The sequence below is a fragment of the Mastomys coucha genome, chromosome X, assembly GCF_008632895.1.
Source record: "Mastomys coucha isolate ucsf_1 chromosome X, UCSF_Mcou_1, whole genome shotgun sequence".
Lineage (NCBI taxonomy): Eukaryota > Metazoa > Chordata > Mammalia > Rodentia > Muridae > Mastomys > Mastomys coucha.
In genome coordinates, this window is record NC_045030.1 from 51,842,133 (window position 1) to 51,849,801 (window position 7,669).

Below are 7,669 nucleotides of genomic sequence, written 5' to 3' on the forward strand. Positions count from 1 at the left end.
TACAGAACTCCAAATAGACTGGACCAGAAAAGAAATTCCTCCTGTCACATAAATCAAAACACCAAATGAACTAAACAAAGAAAGACTATTAGAAGTAGTGAGGGAAAAAGGTCAAGTAACATATAAAGGCAGGCCTATCAAAATTACACCAGACTTCTCACCAGAGACTATGAAAGCTAGAACATCCTGGGCAGATGTCATACAGATCCTACAAGGACACAAATGCCAGCCCAGGCTACTATACCCAGCAATACTCTCAATTACCATAGATGGAGAAAACAAGATATTCCATGACAAAACAAAATTTACACAATATCTTTCCACAAATCCAGCCCTACAAAGGATAATAGATGCAAAACGTCAACATAAGGAGCAAAACTACACCCTTGAAGAAGCAAGAAGGTAATCTTTCAACAAATCCACAGAAACCTCATTCCACCTCTTACAACAAAAACAACAGGAAGTAACAATTATTTTTTCTTAATATCTTAATATGAAAATTAATATTACCAACATATCCTAATCGAGTGACCAAGTGTAGAAATTTATTAACTGTCATCCAATGGTCTCTCTAATTTGGTAATTGGCGAAATAGGTCCAATATTATACAATCCATATACACTTTCAGCTTGTTTGTTCGTGACAGTGCCTTGCTGTGTACAACATAATGGTTTTGAGATCTTGCTTCTCCTATCTCAGCCTCTCTATTAGTAGTATTGTTTATTTCATGTTTTTACACTATACTATGGTTTTCAGAACAGCTTACATATCTTAAAAATATTTATATACCCAAAAGAAATGTAGACAATTAAATTGGGAGGGGGTTTGTAAGAGAACAACAAAGAGTAAGACTGAATGCTTTGCTTGACGTTTGTAACTCTTGTATCAAGTTACCACAGTAAGAGCCAAGATTTTAAGCTCTACTAAATATAAAACAAACAAACAAACAAAAACACTTTATATATTTTCATTTAAGAAAATATTAGTACTGATGTATTATTTTGAAATATACAGGTAATACATTTGGAGTTATTTAAAATTTATATTGAGAAAAACGTATGTATTTTCAGTATTGCCATAGACAAGCATCTACATAAGACTGTTAAATTGATTGTTGTTTTATATCAAACAACTTTTATAATACTCACTTTTTATTGTTATAATATTTTATAAATTTTAAAGAATATGACAAAAAAAGATATTGTAGGTATTGAAGGGGGGTCTCTGGGAGGAGTTGGGGTACAAAAGGAAAACAAGAATGTGATTTAATTCTATTTATTTAAAATATGTTTTTAAAATGTTAACAAATTCAGATAAATTGAAACCATTGTAACTTTTCTCACTATAATGCAATAAAACTTAAAAAAAAAAAAACAAAAACAAAATTAGGAGACTTATAAGATGGCTTGAGAAGGGGGTTGGGCATCCAGTTCTACTCTTCTGTCAACTGAACACAACGCTCCTCTGAGCTGGAAGACCTGCAACCAGGTGCTGTCCTGAAGCATACAGCAGCCCTCACCAGCCACCTAACCCACTGGCACCTTCTCCTTGGATTCCCAGATTCCACAATTATGAAAAACAAATTTCTGTGGTTGATGAATTACCCAGTGTTCAATATCTTGCCCGAACAACCTAAAGGGTTTGAGGCTGGAAGAGTGTTCAGAAAGGGGCTGGAGAAATGGCTCAGTGATCAAGAGCACTGGCTGCTCTTCCAGAGGACAAGGTTCAGTTCTCAGTATGCAGATAGTGGCTCATAGCTGTCTGTAACTCCAGTTCCAGGCGATCAAATGCCCTCTTCTGGTTCTTTGGGCATCAGGCATGCATGTGATATAGAGACATAGATGATGCAGACAAAACACTCATACACATAAAAATAAATGAATGAAAAAAATTTTTGATGGAAAAAAAATGAAAGATTGTTGTGGTGCAGGGAGGGGTGAATCCTGAGAAAGCTCAGTGCCAATGGAGTCCAGGTGAAGTCCTGGGAAGGCCACTGGCAAGCAGTCCACACACTTTGCCACTGTGGAGGGGGTCAAAGAAGGGGCTCCATCCAGCAGACTCCTGAGTCAGACACTTGGCCCCATAAGTCCATACATTCACAACGTGTGAAATTGTGATTGTGCTGCTGAAGGAATAATTACAGACCTCTTAGAGCAATTTAATTTGGTGTTATTGTGGCTGTGGTGTGCATGCAAGTGCACAGTTGTCACAGCACATGTGGGAGTCAGAGGACAACTTGGCAGAATTCTCTCTCGTTCTTTCCACTTTTACGTGGTTCCAGAAACTGAACGCACTGTAGGTCATGAGACCTGTACAGCAAACGATTTGCTTGCTGAGCCATCCTCCTAACCCTATAAAACTTCTTCTTCTTCTTCTTCTTTTTTTTTTTTTTTTTTTTTTTTTTTTGTCATTGCTATTTTAGTTGAGTTCGATTTTAAGCAAGGTCTTGCTCTGTAGAACCCCCTGCCTCCGCTTTCCAAGTCCTGGGATTTTAGGTGTGTACCACCACACCCAATAAGTACAGACCTTTGGTGCAACTGGTGGGCATACACCTTCCTGAGTTTCCATAGTAACTGGGAATCACTATAGCTATCCAGATCCTAACAAGATCATATGCCGTTTACGGCTTGCAGCTGCGCAGCATTGTGGAGAGAGAATACTTCCTCCTGACAAGGCAATGTGTTGCATGTGGATAATGACGGTGGCCTGGAAGGGGGGTGGGGGGTAAGGGATCTCTAATGACTTGGATGAATCCACCTGCTTCAGCTCATTGTCACCAGAGAGAGGTCATAGGTCAGCACTGCTCACAGAATTCTCTGCTGGAACTGGTAAGTAGCACCCCTTGTGAAGAGATGTTCACCCAGGTTGGTGCACCGGGGTTCACTTTTCCCTGCCTTGAGCTTCCTTTGTCCTTCATTAAATGGAGCCAGTCATGCCTGCCTTGATGGCTTGTTCTGAAGAAGACATGATGGCTAACACAGAAAGCAGGTCCTAAACGACTGGCTAGCACGTAACAAGTGTGGACGTCAATTCTGGAAAGTCTGTCCTAAATGCTTTTGCCTGACCTCACAATGGAACCTCCTCTCCCCTCCCCCCACTCACTTTTTTTTTTTTTTAAATCAACTCCACAAACAGGTATAAAACCTAGAGGCCCGAGTGGTCCCTGGGAAGTCAAAGACTCCAAGTTAGAAATGATCCAAAGTTGAGTTTTCAAATCATGTTCCAAAGAATTATGGGTGCCTTGGGGTTGGGGGAAAACTGGTAGGAAGAAGAATGAGGCTCAATGGTTGATGCCGAGGGCTTTGATCTTGCTTTGATACAATTTATCTGGGCTATGGCTTTGCAGAGAGTTTGAAAAGTCTGGCCCAGCATTCCTGGCTTTGCTCCTGGACTACATGAACTCAAGTAGCCTGAAAACAGCTGCAGTGAGAGGCACTGGGCACGGAAGGTAACCAAAGCTCTATTTGCTCCCACGGCTATCAGGCCAAGCCCTGGTCCTGTCCCAGACCTCCTTCCAGACCCAGGCTGTTTCAACCGGGCAGTCTGAGAATCAGTACAGTAAGCAGACTGAGGCTGAGGAAGGAAACAAAACTGGCCCTTCCCTTCCCTCTGGAAAGGAAGAGCAGGGGCAAAATCCAAAACAAGCTGGGCTGGGGGCGGGTGTGTGTGTGTGTGTGTGTGTGTGTGTGTGTGTGTGTGTGCCGACCTTTCAGGGCATTCTTTGCTGAGGGTGAAGGGTAGGGGTCTACTCTGCATTCAGGACAAAGCCGACAGGGTGTTTGAGTGTTGTTGTCATAGAGACTCAGAAAGGTGTTATTAGCATCTTTTCAACTCAGTGGCCCTGTGTGGTCCAGTCCCGTGCAATCTTAGCAGTAGCGCGCTGTCACCCTGGCAACCCATTAGCCTAGTGTTGTTACCATGGAAACTCCAGCGAGGTTGATGGGCCCAAGAAGTTCCCCGAGGAGATATGCTCTGGGGGATCTGCCCTTGGCAGTGCCTATTCCTCAGGTCTCCCAACTGACAGTTGCCTGCTACTCAGACACTAGAGGCATTTAGGGTATTTTTTTTTTTTCTGGAGTGAGCTCAGATTCTGTGTGACAGAAAAGAATTTGGCCCTACAGAGTGGCAAGTCTATGCTTTGTTACCATGGAAATGCTGCTTTTAAGGCCCTCAATGCAGGATGCAAAACTAACTCTTTCAGGAAATTGAGGCCAGCCAGAAAGGAGGCTGTGGGCTTGCACTTCACACTCTTAGAGCTCATTCATTCATTTGGCATTAGTGAGCACCTATTAATACACTGGGTGCTGTGGATGCTCAGGGTTAGAACTAGAGACAAGGCCTGATCACCCACTGTCCTCAACTGAAAAGAAGGTTGAGGTGGGGAGAGAACCATTTTACTTCCCACTTCAACCCTGTCTAGTTCTCGGCCACTGCACCAGGACCATGGGGTAACAAAGAAGCCCAGGTCCCTTAGGGGATTTTGTGATAAAAGAAGAGTGGGACTAAATGCCAGCCCTCCCTCAAAGTGACATCAAGATTTCTCTGAGCCCAAAGAAATCCTCAGTTTTGCTGTGTGAGGATGAACAAGAGGAATATTTGCTATAACCTATTCCTTACTTGTATCTTCAGGAAACTTCAGATCATTGTGCCATCTGGGTAAACTAAAACTTGGGTAGACTTGCCAGAAGAGCCCACCAGCTACGGCTGTGTGCAGCCAAAGCAGGCTACCTTACTTACAAGGTAACGGACTCCTCATTCCTGGAGGTAAATGAGCAGAGACAAAGCAGCTGCTCAGCAAGGATTGTCCAGACAGTTCAGCCACAGTCCTGGAGGTAGACCGCAACTTTAAATCTTGGCACAGCTTACTAACCGTGTGACTTTAGGCAATTTGCTTAAGCATATTGAGCTTTGCTTTTCCTGTCCACAAAAATGGGGATGAGAGTTTCTGCGTGGTGGAGTTGTCTTGGGGATTCAATCAGTATAGTAGAGGTAAAGCATACAGAATAGTACTTAGCACATCAGTGCTCAATAAATATTGGCTTGCCTTGTGGCACGATGGTTCAGCTGAAGTTCCCACCAAGTGTAGGATGCTACGCGACTGTTAGTTATGCATCCTCCTGTACCATCTGGAGAGAGAGAAGGCGTCCTGCCAAGGGCAGGCAGGGCTCTGTACCAATCCAGGAGCTTTGAACTCTCCACTAACATGCTTCTAGTAGCTGTTTTCTTTTCAGGTTGCTTTTCGTTTCCATCTCTTCACTGAGCCTAAAGACCCAAGGGTATACAAGGGGTACAAGGATCATTTCCACAGTATGTAAGGGCAGTGAAGGAAGGTGGATGAGCAGGGACCCAGTTATCAAGTCACAGAGCTGGCATGGCAGCTTCCTTTCTGTTACAACCCTTCTCAGAACTTCGGACCACCCTATTGAGAGGATAGCAGATGGAAAGAACAAAGTGTGGGGTAGGCGAAAGAAGAGCCAGGCCTGGCAATGCCTGGCAATGGCAACCAGAGGGAAGCAGCTCCTCCCTTCTTGTGCATGAAAGAGTCACAGCCACGGTAAGGGGAGCCAGAGGGTACATCTTAGGAAAGCTGGGGTGCGACTGGGGAGCCAGAGGGTACATCGTAGGAAGGCTGGGGTGAGACTGGGGAGCCAAAGGGTACATCTTAGGAAGGCTGGGGTGAGACTGGGGAGCCAGAGGGTACATCGTAGGAAGGCTGGGGTGAGACTGGGGAGCCAAAGGGCACATCTTAGGAAGGCTGGGGTGCGACTGGTGTGTCCTACCTATGGAAAAAGGAAAAGGTGATGCCTTGCGCGAGCACTTACTTGAAGCTCATTTCTAGAAACTGAATGGGCTTTTCCTGAGCTCCCATCATTCTGGTCACATCCAGAAGCTTTCCCTTTGAGTCAAGTTCGGGGATTCATTAGACTCTGATCTGACATTTCTGTCCCAGTGTAGTGGCTCAGATACTCAGCTAATGACCTCACCAGGGGATTTTGCTTGCTGAGACTGGGCAAAGCGGGCTAGTATTTTTATGTAGGATGTATGGGACCTTGTAACCAGACAGGCATAAGAATGATAAGGTTAAATGAGCTCAAATCCCGGGAATCTCAGAATTGAGAACAGTGGGAGTGGAGTTATTCCCTACCTGCCTCTACCTGCTCTAGAACACCCCACAACACCCTACTGAGGACCACAGATCAAGTAGCATAAACACCAGGAGTTCTCTATGCTATTGGGGCTAGATAGCCCCCAGTGTTCAGCCAATGAGCTCTTCCTGGGCATTCCTTCCCAAAGAAGGTATTTAAACCCTGGTTCACCCCAAATTAAGTGCATGCATTCACACCTGTCATCAAATAAACCAGTATGAACAAGCAAGGACCGACATTAAGGATAGTGGCAGGGCAAGCCTTCATCTAAAACACTTTTTTTTTTTCCTTTATTTTGGTTTTTCGAGACAGGGTTTCTCTGTGTAGCCCTGAATGTCCTGGAGCTCACTCTGTAGACCAGGCTGGCCTCGAATTCAGAAATCCACCTGCCTCTGCCCCCCAAGTGCTGGTATTAAAGGTGTGCTCCTCCACAGCCTGGCCATCTTAAACATCTTAAACAGCCATGTGCCTAAACTCTCGAGGAGGTTCTCTCCTCTAGACCCACTCACTCCTAACCAAACAGGTTCCCCCAACCTTGGGCTCTACCTTCCCCTTCCTGCCCTATGCGTAGACGCCCTGAGGGGAAGCATGAACCGAGAACCTCTGACTCCCAGCAGTAGGCCAGCGGCACCCAGGTACACAAGAGACCTGGAACCACAGCATTTGGTCCCCGATTCCACTGTTTCCCCTTCCCGTTATGGACTTTCCCTTGACTTTTCCAGGTGGCGCTGCCGACACCCCAGTAGAGAAGCCGGAATTGGGACGACATTTTTAGTCACTTAGAAGAGGCTTGGGAACAGGAGTGGTGCATTAACTCGTGACCTCCTAAAGCTCTGGGTTTAGATGAACATCTGTATCCCGGAGTGTGCAAAGTATCTAGAGTGACACCCTGAAAATAAAGGATAACCATCACGGCACAGAAATGTCCATTAATCAGAGTGTTCTCTGGGCAGAAACACCCTATACAACTTCACCAGTGGAGACAGGGGCAAAGAGGAGGTCAGAGACTAGACACACTCTGAGAGATCTCCCAGGAACACGTACAATAAATAACAACTGCTATTGCCCGCAGAAGTGATGGAACTTCCCTCTGGCGGTTCAGGGTAACAGAAAGGCCACCGACAGGGGAGAGACCAGCGGGAACGCGGAGTTCACTGAAGGAAGCGTTCCATCAGAAGCAAGCAAGCAGAGTAGCTGGCTGCCATTCACGTGCTCGCTCGCAGGCGCAGAGCTCGGGAAAGGGGGGAAACTCTCTGCAGTTCCAACACTTCGCCAGCAGGGGGAAACCGCTCATGCTACATTTCTCCCCGAACTGAGCCTGCCGACTGGAGATAGCACAGCCGAACCGCTGGTTAGGATTGCAGAACTTAGAAGCTTTCTGAGTATCCTGCCAGCCTGAGCGTTGGCCCAGGTGCACTCGACCCCCCCACTTCTGTAAGGAGAGGGGCACTACCTTCCTAAGGAACTGGTAAAACTGATAAGAACATTTGAGCAAATTGCCAGGAGACAATGTCTTAGCTATC

The 7,669-nt window shown here is 45.5% G+C and overlaps 1 long non-coding RNA gene across 1 annotated transcript; it reads left to right on the forward strand.

Moving 5' to 3' along the window:
• Positions 1-3,344: 3,344 nt before the first annotated feature.
• Positions 3,345-5,509, forward strand: LOC116092386. The gene is made up of 3 exons (XR_004119243.1): positions 3,345-3,448; positions 5,232-5,307; positions 5,406-5,509. It is a non-coding gene; the product is annotated as an uncharacterized LOC116092386 (long non-coding RNA).
• Positions 5,510-7,669: the final 2,160 nt, after the last annotated feature.